Source organism: Humulus lupulus, chromosome 1 (assembly GCF_963169125.1).
Source record: "Humulus lupulus chromosome 1, drHumLupu1.1, whole genome shotgun sequence".
NCBI lineage: Eukaryota > Viridiplantae > Streptophyta > Magnoliopsida > Rosales > Cannabaceae > Humulus > Humulus lupulus.
Window position 1 is genome coordinate 183,986,086 of NC_084793.1, and position 15,331 is coordinate 184,001,416.

Consider the following 15,331-nt stretch of genomic DNA (forward strand, 5'->3'; position numbering starts at 1 on the left):
ATCATCATAAATATTTCCTTGTGAACATGGCCCACTAACTTGTCCATGTCACCCTTTGAGGTAAACAGGATCTCTGGTCCTTGAATAACATCGGCGCGTCCGACCTTTGAGCTACGTCTTTATATCCTTAATAGCTCGGGTTACGTCTTTATATCCTTAGCAACCCCTTTTTAATGTGTCACGTTCATCATGCTAACATCCATTCATAGCATACAACAATCATACATTCCAATCACATCATCATAATAAAGCTTTTCATAATTCATAGCGCAAAGCATCATAACACTTTCATACAAACAATCTTACCATTCATAGCATTAACAAGCAAAATTCTATCTAACTTCCTTACCTCAGATCAAAGCTAAGTAAAACGACAACTTCTCAACGAGCCTATACCATAATCAAAATAACATTCCTTAGCTTCACATAGACACTATTTTGCCCATTCACATAACTCATGTGTGCATGGGCATGCACACATGGTGAGAGTTACAACATACAAATATGCATAGTTACACATAAGGTCATAAAAGAATAATGCACATTCTACTTATATTGGATGCATGATTTTTCTATAAAAACTACATGGTTGCATAATAGACATAATTTTGGACATAAAAGTGAATTTGCATGCAACATGCATATGTGGGAATGTTGCGCAAATGTGGCGTTTGAAACGATAATTCTACGCGTCTTACTTTTATCGTTTTGAAAATAATAACTTGTAACACGCTTTGTTTGCCATTATTTATCTTCTTAAAATTACTAGTTGATTAAATCTCCCAAGACATTATTTTTTTAAAAATAATTTATTTAACCATTAAAATATATGTAATAAATCCTTTTATTATTTCCAATTTACAAAGAAATAACAATTGCTTGAAATTATTTAAAATACTTATAATTATCATGTTTCCTTAGAAAATATCAATTTAATTTAAATTAATAGAATTACATAATTGGTGTGAGAAAAATATAAATTTAAGGTGTTGGAAAAATATTTTGCTTGAATCATTTTAAGACTTAATTTTATGTAACATAAATTCATATGTGATAATCAAATAATTATTTTAAACTTATTAAACTAAATTTTCAGCCACCATGTAAATTATCAAAAATCACAAGTAAATCAAATTCAACATTTTTTTCTTAAATCAAAATGAAGAAAAATCATAACTAATAAAATAAAAACTCATATTATATTAAAAATACCACTTTTAATATTACCATAATTTAGGGTATTAATTTATTTAAAAAACTAATCAAATTTCTTTATTAAAACACACTTCACACATTTTTTTTACAAAAATTCCAGCAATGATATTTATCATTAAAAATCACCATTTCATTTCTTTAAAGACTCATATTTCATCAAAATATAAAAAAATAAATAAATAAATAAAATGAAGGTACTTATTTGTGCAAAAAAATATCATTTTAACTGTGAATTAAAATATTATTTTATTCTCACAAATACCACCTATCATTAGAGACATTTATTATGCATGCATATTATTATTTCATCAATCTTTTCACCAATTAATCATGAAATCAGCAAGCATAAATCATCATGAATTTTATCTTTTACCTCATGCCTCACAAAATTCATACAAAGTCATACATGTATAATTAACACAAATAAATCACAAATCCTAACATGCTCTTATTATACAAATAATTCAAAGAAAAATAACTAACACATATTCAATTACAACCTTACAAAACCTTATTATATTTCCAATGAGTTCATACATGCAACCCAACAAAATAATAATAACAACATGCATTAATAACATAAACATCAATATTCATAAATGTCTTTATATTAAACCTAACATGTTCCTATCATTTTTCATGCATACCATAATTTATTGATACATAATCTAATATACACCCTATCATGTTTCTAAAATCACAATTGATTTTAAAACATACAAGGAAAACAATCATGCTTGAACATCACCCTTAGGCCGAAACACCCAAGATTCATTACAAAATATCACAAAATTCTCATCAATATTCACAAGAAACCTAGCATGCATCTATCTTCATCCTTGCATATTTTTACATAAATCAATGGTTTTAAAGTGATCATAGCAACATAAACATAAAATACAACCTTCAAATAAATCTCATCAAACACATAATCTCCCAAACATTCCCATGAGTCTTTTTAACAAACCATATACTCTTCATGAGAAATAAAACCAAAACATAACCACCTCATCACCAACCTATATTGTCCAAACCATTAAACACCACAAAATCAACACCAAGGATAGACTCATCAAACCAATATAGGTTAAGAAAAACCATTACCACTCTTGATTGTTGAATCAAGAATACTCTAGTAAGAGAAACCTTGACACTTATAGAGGATTTTTCGAACACCATACAACCCAAGAAAGAAAACCACAAAATATTCTTAGATTAGAGAAGAAGAAAAGACTCTTATCCAAATATTTATAACACCAATAGATTAGAACACACCTAGGGTTTTCGAAACCCTTTTCTTCTTCTCCTTCTCCTTCTTTCTTTCCTCCTCTCTAGAAAATGGCTGCCCCTTCCCCTTTCTATCTCTAGCTCACCAGTCTCTCTCTCTTCCTCTCTCCAACACACGGCAGCCAAGAGCATAATGCTCTCCATTTTTCCTCTCTTCCCTTTTCATTCTAAAATGGCCCAAAAATAGTCTAACACACCAAATGGTAAGTTTCCTATTTTCTATTATCTCCCTTTAATTTTATTTATTTGATTTTATTAAAATTGATAGATGATAAGAATATGATCACACCTTACCCAAAATATCTATTATCCTCAAATTTAATTTATTTTCTTAAAGAAAAATATGGAAAAATCCAATATCATTTCCCACTACACACACACCTCCAACTCATGGTTCCCCATTCCTTTTTATTTTTATTTTTTTTATAAATAATCAATTAAATCTAATATAAGGAAACTATAAAATGTGTAGAAAATTCTACACATGTGCATCATGCTACCATGCACTTGCACACACTAAATTACTAGGGTGCACCACTATCTACCATGCACCTTAGTGCATTCAACCAAAACTCAAATAATCACATTTTAAAAATAAAAATAAATAATATCATTTAACAAATAATTTCACAAAATTCTACCAACAATTCTAACAATTAAATAAAATAAACAACAAAACATTTAAATAAAACAATTCACCACACTTAACACTTAAATAAAATAAAACACAATAATTTTAATAACTAAAAAAAAATATTGGTGCACTACACTAGGCCACTCGCTTCGATTTCTTAAAATTCCCTGATACTTCGGCATTCATGTGTCAAATCCATCAGACCCGCTACTTTTCTTTTGAAAGCAGTTTAATGCAAAGCCACTTAAGGAATCGTAACCTTTAAGCTACCTAGAACCAAACCTAAAACCTCTTCGACTTCTACACTCCAAGCAGGTAATCTAATTGATTTAGCAGTAGAATTTTCTTTGAAAAACCAAGAAAAATTGCCTAGTTTTATGAAACCCTCTTTTCTAATTAAGCCTAATTTGTTCATTTAGCCTAAACCAAACCCTATCACCTATTTACAAGCAGACATAACTTAAATGACATTGAGAAAATGATGTTTTTCACAGTAAAAAGGAAAAAAAAACTCACTGGAAAGCAAAGAGTTGAAAAGTTCAAACCAGATGAGGAAATACTTACAGTTGATATGATCGGTTCAGAGAAAATGTCGATATGTCCATAGGAAATTCCCTGAAAGCTTTCGAGAATCTGAAAGGCGATGGAGTGTTTTGGGGAGAGGTTGGAGAAGAAAAAGGGAAACTTGTTTTTGAAGTGGAAACTTTTTTAATGCAAAGGTGGTGAGGGTTCAGGTCAAATCACCCTATTTAAACGTAAACTACGAAAATTAATTTGGGCCATCTGATTGGGTTAGCTCAAGATCCAAAGGCCAAGATTAAATGAACCATACGACGACAAAAATTTGACAGGACATTTATCACAATCCTTGAAACCCAAACAGACGCCAATTACAGGCAGCCACATGTCCAGTACTCGAGTAGTGGGCAGGCACAATTTTACATGGCAGAAGCCTAAAAGCCCCTATTGTGCATTTCAGAAAGTGACGACATCAATAATGAGCAGGAGCTTGGGGGGCAAATGTTGTACCCTAAAATTAGCAAGAGTTCAATTACTCAGCTCGGGTACAGCTGGCAGATGAATATGTGTAAAAATAGACAAGTAGAATATCTGGCTAACAGTGATGTGAACAACTCGATTTTGGGGGCCTAACAACACGATACATAGGTTATTATCAAACCACCTCTTAGGATAACAATTGAGTTTGAGACTTATAATGACCAGATCCAACTTTGGGCGCTCTGAGCTTACTATGAGCTAGGGTTCAGATAGTCTTTGAACACGAGCTCGGGTGAGATATTCAGCTCGGGGAAACCTGGACAGAATGCACACTGAAGGATTCCAAGAGATTCAGAGGCTCCTTATATGCTCATTAATGCCCAGGTTGTATTACATATCTATCATTTATTATCCGAGATAGCAGGAGTATATTCTATTATGTTATCAAATCATATCCCAATGTAAATGGGAATAATCTGTATTAAATGTATACCTTATTTATTCATACGGTTAACCAAACCTGACTAGGAAATTCTCCTATAAATACTAGAGATAATGGACAGGGAAGGGGATGACCATTTTGTATTACTAAAACTATCCAGAAATTGAGAGAGAAAAGCAATAATATTGTCTCGTGGACTAGGTGGATTTTAACTAATGAACCACGTAAAAGTTTGTGTGATCGAGAGGGTTCTTTTATTACTTCATTACTAATTATAATTTAGCACTAATCTACCTATTTGATTTCTTAATCTACTATTGGCGAAAAACTGCATCAACACTTGTATATTCAGGGGGTGAGTTGAAACCTACTGGATACACTGATTCTGATTTCCAATCAGACAAAGACAGTCATAAGTCGACGTACGAGTCAGTGTTCACTCTTGGTATAGGAGTTTTGGTCTGGAGGAGTATTAAACAATCTAGCATAGCAGGTTCAACCATGGAAGCCAAATACATAGCGGCTTGTGAAGCAGCTAAGGAGGCGGTTTGGTTGAGAAGGTTCTACACTGATCTAGAAGTAGTTCAAGATATGGATAAGCGACTAATCCTATACTGTGAAAAAAGTGGAGCAGTAGCTAACTACAAGGAACCAAGAAACCACAAGAAAGAAAAGCATATAGAAAGGAAATACCATTTGGTTAGAGAGATTGTGCACTGAGGTGATGTGACTGTTATGAAGATAGCGTCAGAACAAAACCTAGCTAACCCGCTTAACAAGACACTTCCTGCAAAGTCGTTCATGGGTCATGTGTGCAACATGGAATTAAGGGAGATGCCTGTAAAGAACGCCCTAGACTAATACTTATAAAACATTCGCATAACATAGTTTATAAAAGAATACCACTCATAATCAAAGTCTCAATGGGGACTTACTTAAAAACCATGCAAGTTGGCGCCATTAGTTTTAAAAGAAAACATAATTTTTTATGCAAAGTTCAAAGAAACAAAAATAAAATTAAATAACTGAGTCCCACTGGTAATTAGGAAAGTCTCTTAAAACAAAACATAATTTAAATGGCGTTCTAAGATGATCGTTTTTTCGTCCATAGGATTACCCCCCCCCCCCCCCCTCGCACGATGATAGAACTCCTCACGTCACCACGCGTGCCATAAAGAAATCCTATTTGCTACCTGGAAGGAAAGTAAGGGGGTGAGCTAAAAGCCCAGTAAGGAAGTACAACAATAAGCAAGTAAAGATACAACAAATACAAACACTAACGTTCATCTAAAACATCATGGCATATCATAACATTTTCATAACATATCATCATAGCATATCATAACGTAATCGTAACATATCATCATATCACATTCATACAACATACATGATGAGCATGGCTCGCTAGTTGTCCATGTCACCCTATGAGGTAAACAAGAGTCTCTGGTCCTTGAATAACCTCAGCGCGTCCGCCCTAGGAGTTACGTCTTTATCTATAGTAACTCGTTGGATGTATCTAACATCCATAAACATATCATATTCAACATATCATCACATTATGGCATTCATAATTCATAACAATTTATTCATACAACAGTCTTACCATTCATAGCATAAAATCATAGAATCTATCTAACTTCCTTACCTCAGGTCCAAGCTAAGAAATTTTCACAATCTTTCAACGAGCCTATATCATAATCAAAACAACATTTCTTAGGTTCATAAAATTACTATTTTGCCCTCCCATACAACTCATATGTGCATGGGTCATGCACACATAATAACAGTTACACATAACAAGCAATTATTCTTAACTACACATAAAGCCATAAAAGAATAATGCTCATTTTACCTATTTTACATGCATGATCTTTTTATAAAAACCACATAGTTGAATAATAAACATAATTTTGGACGTAAAAGTGAATTTGCATGTAACATGCATACGTGGGAACATTACGTAATTGCAACGTTTTTTAAAAACGATAATTCTACATTTCTTACTTTTATTGTTTTAAAATTAATAGACATATAACATGCTTTATTTTTCTTAAAATTTCTAAGTTGATTAAATTTCTCAAAACATTATTTTATTTTATAAAATAATTTGATTTAGCTTAAAAATAAAATATGTGACAATTTCATTTATTAATCTCAAATTACAAAGAATTAACAAAAACTTGGAATTAATTCAAATACCTATGTTTAATATGTTTCTTTAGAAAAATAAATTGTATCATTGGTTAATTGTGTTACATAAATGATGTGAGAAAAAAATATTTTTAAGTGTGGGAAAAATATATTTTTATTTAAATTACTTAAGACTTAGTTTTATGTAACATAAATCCATATGTAACAATTAAATAGTCATTTTTAAACTTTTTAAACCAAATTTTCAGTCACTATTTAATTTCTTTAAAAAAATCACAATAAATAGAATCTAAATATTTTTCTCAATCAAAATAAAGAAAAATCATAACTTATCAAAATATGCATTCATACCATTTTTAAATACCATTTTTCAATATTACCATAACTTAGGATGATAATTTTGTTTCAAAAACTCATCAAATTTATTTTAGTGAAACACACTTCACATTTTCTCACAAAAATTCCAGCAATTATTTTTACCTTTAAAAATCACCATATTCAATTTAAAACCTCATATTTTCTAAAAATTCAATAAAATTCTGTAGGTGACTATTTACACACAACATCATTTCAAAGCATAATTAAATTTCTCATTAAATTTCTTAAAACATCAAAACCTTTGCAAACTTTATTTGAGCACTCAAAACATTAATCTCATCATGAACAACATCATTTTTGTACAAAAATCAGCAAGCACATTAAATCATAAAATTTATTCCTTTCATTATATTCACAAAATTCATGCTCAATTATGCACAATATTTCAACACAAACCCTAGCATGCTTCTAACCTCTTTATCCATTTTAATCACATCATGAGTATACAATAATTCATCATTCACCTTAGAACTTATTCACAAGTCATGAACCACAACTACCATTGATCTTGTGTTACATATATTCTCAATATATTATTATCATGCAATTATCCCAAAAATCACAATCATCATAACTTCATACAAGATCTTGCCACAACCTATCATGTTTCTAAAATTTTCATTGACATAAAACATAATAAAAATAACCATCATGCTTTTGAGTACCCCTTTCGGCCGAAACACATACAATAATAAAAAAAAAAAACCTATTCTTTCATGTATTTTAAACATTCATCATCACTACACATACTCTCATTATACAACCATAAAAATCAAACCCAACAACAGAAACCCATGCATAAAATTATAAGAAAACACTCCATCAATCCATGAACATCATATCATTAGGGTTATAGATTTGATACCTCTCTTGATTGTAAAATCAAGAACACAAAATGATCAACACCCAAACTTCACCACCCCTTGTTCAAGCCTAGGGTTTTTTTTTTAAAACCACCATGAGGAGGAGAAAGAAATCCAATCACACACAACAAATAAACAAAGTCAAAATCATATAATCAAGAAAAAAAGAGATTGGACAAACAAAAATACAAGAAAAACATACTCTAGACTTGGTTCCTCTTCTCCTTCTTCTTCTTTCTTCCTTTCTTTCTTCTTCTCCCTCTCTCTCTCTACACGCCACACTCTCTCTCTCTCTATCTCTCTCTCTAGGTCACAGGAGCCACACAAGAATGCCCTCCTCTTCCTTTCATTTCCCCTTTATTCAACTCTCTCAATAAAGCCTCACCAACATAAAATGGTAAGTTTCCTTTTTCCATTTTATTTTCTCTTAATTTCTTATTATTTTCTTTTATGATAATAGATATAAAAGAATAAAGGGTGATCACATTCCTATCCCAAAATAGCTAGTGTCTTCCAATTTTTTGATTTTATTGCCTTAAAAAAAAACAATCATTTTCCCACTACACACCACACACTACACGTCCACCACTTGCCCCTTTTGAATTTTATTTATTTATTTTCCTACTTATTAAAATAAAACTACCCAAAAATATCAATAAATGGCAATTATAAAATGTGTAGAAAATCCACACATGTGCACCCTATTACCATATACTAGCACACACTAAAACACTAGGGTGTATCACTATCTACCATGCACCTTAGTGCATTCAACCAAAACTCACATAATTACCTCAATTGTCACACTTATTTAAAATGTAACACTAATAGTAAAATAAACATGTTACACAATTATTCACTTATTAAATTAATTAACCAAAAAAACAATTAACAAATTTAAATTCAAAAGATTATACCAAACAATTCTAACAATTAAATAAAATAATAAACAATCAAATAAAACAAACAACAACTAAATAAAATAAACAACATTTAAATAAAACAATTCATCACACTTAACATTTAAATAAAATAAATCACAAAATTTAAATAATCTAAAAAAAAAAAAAATTTGGTGCACTACAATGCCTCACTTGCTTTAAGGGAAAGTGGGAGATTGTTAGGATTAATGCCCTTTTAGCATGTAAAGACATTTTATTGAATTAAATAAAATAATAATTTTATTATATTTGAATATTATAATTATTTTTTGAATTAATTATATGATAATATAAAGAAAATTACTTATTCATTCATGAGAATATGATCTTGTGTTAGTACGACAGAATTAAGATCATATATAATGAATAAAATAGTCAGTAACATATTAAAGTATGAAATCTTTAATGAATGGTTACTAGTATGTTTTATTAATGTTGACCTTGATCTTGGGCAACTGACACGGAGTCAAAATACGCTTGACGTGGATGAATGCGTTGAAAAGAACGTGATGACGAAAATAATAAGAACACGATATTTTATAGTGGTTCGGCCCCAGGATCTGGTAATAACCTACATCCACTTAGATTGTTATTGATGTGAGATCAAAAGGAGTGATCAAAGAACTAGGGTTCAATGAGTTTCACCAACCTCTGAAGAACAATACAATATGATTAATTTGATAACTCTAATCTCAAGTGATCTAGAAGTCCGAAAAGAAAGAAGGATCCCCTTCCCTAAGCCCTCCTCTTTTATTTATAAGCTCAGGGAAGATTTACATTGATTTGTTACAAATTTTGTTTCCTAAATAATCGGATACTCGGGAAATCATGGGAGATAATTTCAGATTCCATCATAACTACTTAAGATCTTCTCCGCGTATAATGTACGTACGACCAGGCTGGTCGTATGGAGAAACCGATCGTATGACACGGGGGTGCTTTCCTGGTCGATAGTCGAACACAGATTCTTCCAGGTGTCAGCCACGTGTAATTAATGTTTGCCATGTCATTTACTTCTGATTTTTGGGATAACATTTGCCCCCCAAGTTTGTTTAGTGCGACCAGCAATAAAGAAACTTAAGGGAACAACCGTTCATATCCCCATGATGTTTGTCAGAACCCCCGTGCGTTTTCGAAAACCGTGATATAATTATGTCTAATCAAGCCTTTTCAGTTTTTGTTTTCAGGGACTGCTGGCTGGCGCCGTACTGGGGCGATGGTTTCTCGCGGGCAGAACTTTGACTCCAGGCTTGCTCAGTCCAAGCAAGCACTTGAGGATGAGAAGAAAAAGCTGCTCGAGGAGAACTAGGAGATGTCCAAGCTGAACGAACAGTTATGCGAGGTCCAAGCCACCCTCACCCAGGAGCTTTAGGAAAGTCAAGGGGCTCTGAAGAAATCCATTGAAGAGAGGCACAAATGGAAGGAGAGTTCTATACTCCACACCCAAGAGTGCAAACAGCTCACTCTCAATCTGACCGCCAGTAGGGATGAGGCAAAGAAGCTTGAGGAGCGGGTGCGCGAGCTCGAGGGACGAGTACAGGAGCTAGAGGAGGATAATGCCAAAACTCTGAAGAAGTACAAGGAAGCCACCTTCCTTTGCTTCTACGACTTCTGGAGGCACAATCGGGAGGCCAACATTGACTATCTCTCCGAGCGGCTGCAAAGGACGCTGATGGCGCAGTGCGTTGCTCGATTGGAGGCGGAAGAGAGAGCCAAGGCCAAAACCCCTGCTGCTGATACTGCGGCTGGACCTCTAGCTGACAAGAATGCTCCTAACCCAGAGGACCCTCCTGCTCCCCAGCAAAATTAATATTTCTTATCATTTTTTCCATCTTTTATGGCCCACGGGTCTTTTTGTAAAGACAATTTTTTTTCTTTTATTGCTGCGAGGGCAGCTTTTTTACTTATGCTTGAACAATTACATCTAAGTATTACTGCTCACGGTGTAAAGGTCTTTTCCTTTTAATTTCATATTTACAACCGAGCGCTAATGCTCGCGGTGTAAACGATTGCCTTTCTGATATTATAATGTTTCTTTTATTATAATACCTGTTCGCATGACCGAACTTAGCATAGTACTTAGTTTTGATTTTACAAAACATAAATTTTTGAAAAATGCTCAAAGTACCGTAGCATGCTTTCACTTATTTTGTTCATGTGCTTACATACCTCATGGTATGCTTTGCTATCAATGTACCTTATATGCCCCCCAAGTGATCAAGGAGCTTTAGGTCCTTGGTCACTTGCCTTGACCACGACCTGTGCGAACATTACTGCTCGTTGCAAAATTAAACACTTGTAATACAGCAAAACAACACACGTAATGAACAAATACTTGTAAAAATAAATTTACAAAGGTTGGCAAGAATGACTGGCTGCGCACAGTCCCTTATAATCTCGTATTAAAAATGGACTAATCATGTCTTTACGAGTGATCCTAAAAAAAGGATCTTACATTTATAAGCGATTAGCCATACAACGTGGCTAACCCTTTTTCCAAAACTTGTAAAAAGTAAAATTTAATACAAGCCAGTCCTTTAAAAAGGGTTGTTCACTGATAATACTTGCACAGGTGTTCTCCATTCCAATAGCGTGGAACGAGATCTCCGTTTAGGCGTGCAAGTTTGTAGGTGCCTGGGTGAAGGACTTCTTCAATCTGGTACGATCCTTCCCAATTGGGTCTGAGTACTCCAGTAGTGGGGTCGCGGGTGTTCAAGAAAACTCGTCGTAGTACTAGGTCACCAACGTTGAATTTTCTTTCCTTTACCCTCGAGTTAAAGTACCGGGCGACCTTTTGCTGGTACGCAGCAACTCGGAGTTGGGCTTTTTCTCGTATTTCGTCAATTGAGTCTAGGGACTCCATCATCAGTTGGTTGTTCTGGCCCTGGTCGTACGTTATGCGTCGATGTGAGGGGGGATCTAACTCAACAGGTAACATGGCCTCATATCCGTAAGCTAAGGAAAATGGGGTATGACCTGTCGCCGTTCGGTGAGAAGTTCTGTACGACCAGAGGACCTCAGGCAGCTGCTCTGGCCATGCTCTTTTAGCGTCTTCAAGCCTCTTCTTCAGGGTGTCCTTAAGAGTTTTGTTCACAGCCTCGACCTACCCGTTTGCTTGTGGATGCGCAACTGAAGAAAAGCTTTTGATAATCCCGTGTCTTTTGCAGAAGTCGGTGAATAAGTCGCTGTCAAATTGGGTTCCGTTGTCTGAAACAATCTTCCGAGGCAAACCATAGCGGTAAACAATGTTCTTGATGACAAAGTCAAGAACTTTCTTGGTCGTTATGGTAGCGAGCGGTTCAGCTTCGGCCCATTTGGTGAAGTAATCGACCGCCACAATGGCGTACTTCACTCCACCCTTTCCGGTTGGCAAGGACCCAATCAAATCTATCCCCCATATTGCAAAAGGCCACGGACTCTGCATCTGTTTCAACTCGTTTGGAGCTACTCATGGAATTTTGGAGAACCTTTGACATTTATCGCATTTTCGTACAAACTCCATCGAATCTTCGTTCATAATCAGCTAGAAGTAGCCTTGCCTTAGAATCTTTTTTGCCAAACTTTGCCCCCCAGCGTGGTCTCCGCAGAAACCTTCATGTACCTCTTTCATGAGCTCCTTAGCTTTTTCCGGTGTAATGCACCTGAGTAATGGCATTGAATATCCTCTTCTGTACATAACACCATCGACCAGTATGTACCTAGCAGCCTACCTTTGTAGAGTTCTGGCTTTGTTTCTATCTGTTGGTAGCACACCATCCGTTAGATACTTCAAGTAAGGAACCATCCATGTATCTTCCATTCGGATTTCCATACTGGCTTCTATTGCTCGTATGCTTGGCTCACTCAATCTTTCTACTGGCACAATGTTCAAAGTATCAGCGTCTTTCGCGCTCGCGAGTTTGGCTAAAGCATCTGCATTCGAATTCTGATCCTGCGGTATTTGCTGGAGTGTATACTTTGTGAACTGGGCTAGCAGGTCTTTGGTTTTATTCAAGTAGGCCACCATCTTTAGGCCTCACGCTTGATATTCCCCAAGGACTTGATTCACTACCAGCTGCGAATCACTGTAAATATCAAGCGCCTTTATGCTCATGTCTTTGGCCATTCTCAATCCAGCGAGGAGTGCTTCGTATTCGGCTTCATTATTTGACGCGGTGAATTCGAACCTAATGGCGCAGTGAAATCGATGCCCTTCCGGCGTTATCAATATCACTCCCGCTCCTGCATGGGATTCGTTGGACGACCCATCCGTGAATAATTTCCACGAAGGAACTTCATCTTGAGGCTCAGGCGCGCTAGGCTTTTCGCACTGCTCGCTATCTGGGAGTTCCGTGAACTCTGCAATAAGATCGGCCAAGACTTGCCCTTTCACTGCTGCTTGCGGTGAATATGTAATGTCAAACTGCCCTAGTTCGACTGCCCATTTTAATAAACGCCCAGCCGCCTCTGGTTTTTGGAGGACTTGCCGAAGGGGCTGGTCGGTTAAGACGGCGATAGGATGGGCTTGGAAGTAAGGGCGCAGCTTCCTTGAGGCCAGGATTAAGCAATATGCTAACCTTTCGATGGGTGGATATCTCAGTTCTGCCCCAATCAGCCTCTTGCTTACATAGTAAACCGCTTTTTGTACGCCTTCTTCCTCTCGTACTAGTACCGCACTAGCAGCAACTTCAGTAATCGCCAGGTAAATGAACAAAGTTTCTCCTTCAATTGGCTTTGATAAAATGGGAGGCTGTGCCATATGGGCTTTCAAGGCCTGGAAGGCTTGCTCCCAGTCTCCTGTCCATTCAAATTTCTTATTTCCCCTAAGTAGATTGAAAAAAGGGACGCATTTGTCTGTTGATTTCGAAATAAATCTACTCAGGGCTGCAATCCTCCTGGTTAAACTTTGTACATCTTTGATCTTTTCTGGCGATTTCATGTCGATCAGGGCTTTTATCTTGTCGGGGTTGGCCTCGATTCCTCTTGAATTTACAATGAACCCCAAAAACTTCCCTGATCCAACTCCGAAGGAACATTTGAGAGGATTTAGTTTCATCTGGTACTTGTTCAATACATCAAAACATTCTTGTAAATCCTTCACATGTCCTTCTGCCTTTATAGACTTTACCAGCATGTCGTCCACGTATACCTCCATGTTTACTCCGATCAGATCTTTAAACATGTGGTTAACTAACCGCTGGTAAGTCGCACCTGCGTTTTTCAGTCCGAAGGGCATTACTTTATAACAGTATAAGCCCGTATCGGTCTGAAAGCTGGTGTGATCCTCATCAGGGGGATGCATGCTAATTTGATTGTAGCCCGAATATGCATCCATGAAGGAGAGGATCTCATGTCCTGCAGTAGCATCGACCAACTGGTCGATTCTTGGGAGTGGGAAGCAATCCTTTGAGCAGGCTTTATTGAGGTCTGTAAAATCCACGCAGGTTCGCCATTTGCCATTGGGCTTGGGAACCAGCACTGGATTGGAGACCCACGATGGATAAAACGCTACCCTGATGAACCCATTCTTCTTTAACCTCTCTACTTCTTCTTTTAAGGCTTTAGATCGATCCTTGTCGAGCAGCCTTCTTTTTTGTTGCACGGGTGGAAAAGTCTTGTCTATGTTCAAGACATGGCTGATAACTGCAGGGTCTATCCCAGCCATGTCTTTGTGCGACCAGGCAAAGACTTCCTGGTTCTTCTGCAAAAACTCCACTAGTGCTCGCTTCGTGGTTTGTTCCAAGTTTTTCCCGACCTTCACGACTCTGGTCAGGTCTTTTTCGTCGAGTTGGACCTCTTCTAGGTCCTCGATGGGTCCAACGTTCTCTTCAAAATCCCCAAAGCGAGGATCTAAATCTCTATCCTCACTTTGGGCAACACCCTATTTGGTGACCTCATCACCGAATTGGGCTGGTGCATCAATTTCCATCTGCAACCTATCTGAGGTAGTGCTCTTTGATGTTCCCTTTTTCGCCTTCGTGACTGAGGCGTTGTAGCACTCTCTGGCCTCCCTCTGGTTTCCCAATACGCGTCCTACCCCTACGTCTGTCGGGAATTTCATGGCTAAGTGCCACATGGAGGTGACGGCCCGTGGATCAACCAGTATAGGCCTCCCAATGACGCCATTGTACGCCGAAGGACAATCAACTACTATAAAAGTAGCGAGTAATGTCCTAGTAGCAGGCTCTGTACCTGCCGTCACCGGTAGTCTGATTGATCCGGTGGGGGCAAGTCCCTCACCAGAGAAGCCGTATATTGTCTGGTTGCAGGGCTCCAAGTCCTTAACGGACAACTTCATGCGTTCCAGCGAAGACTTATACAGGATATTCACCGAACTTCCTGTATCGACCAGCACTCTCTTCACCATCATGTTGGCCATTTGGACATCCACGACCAGCAGATCGGAATGTGGGAACCGGACATGCTGGGCATCGCTATCAGA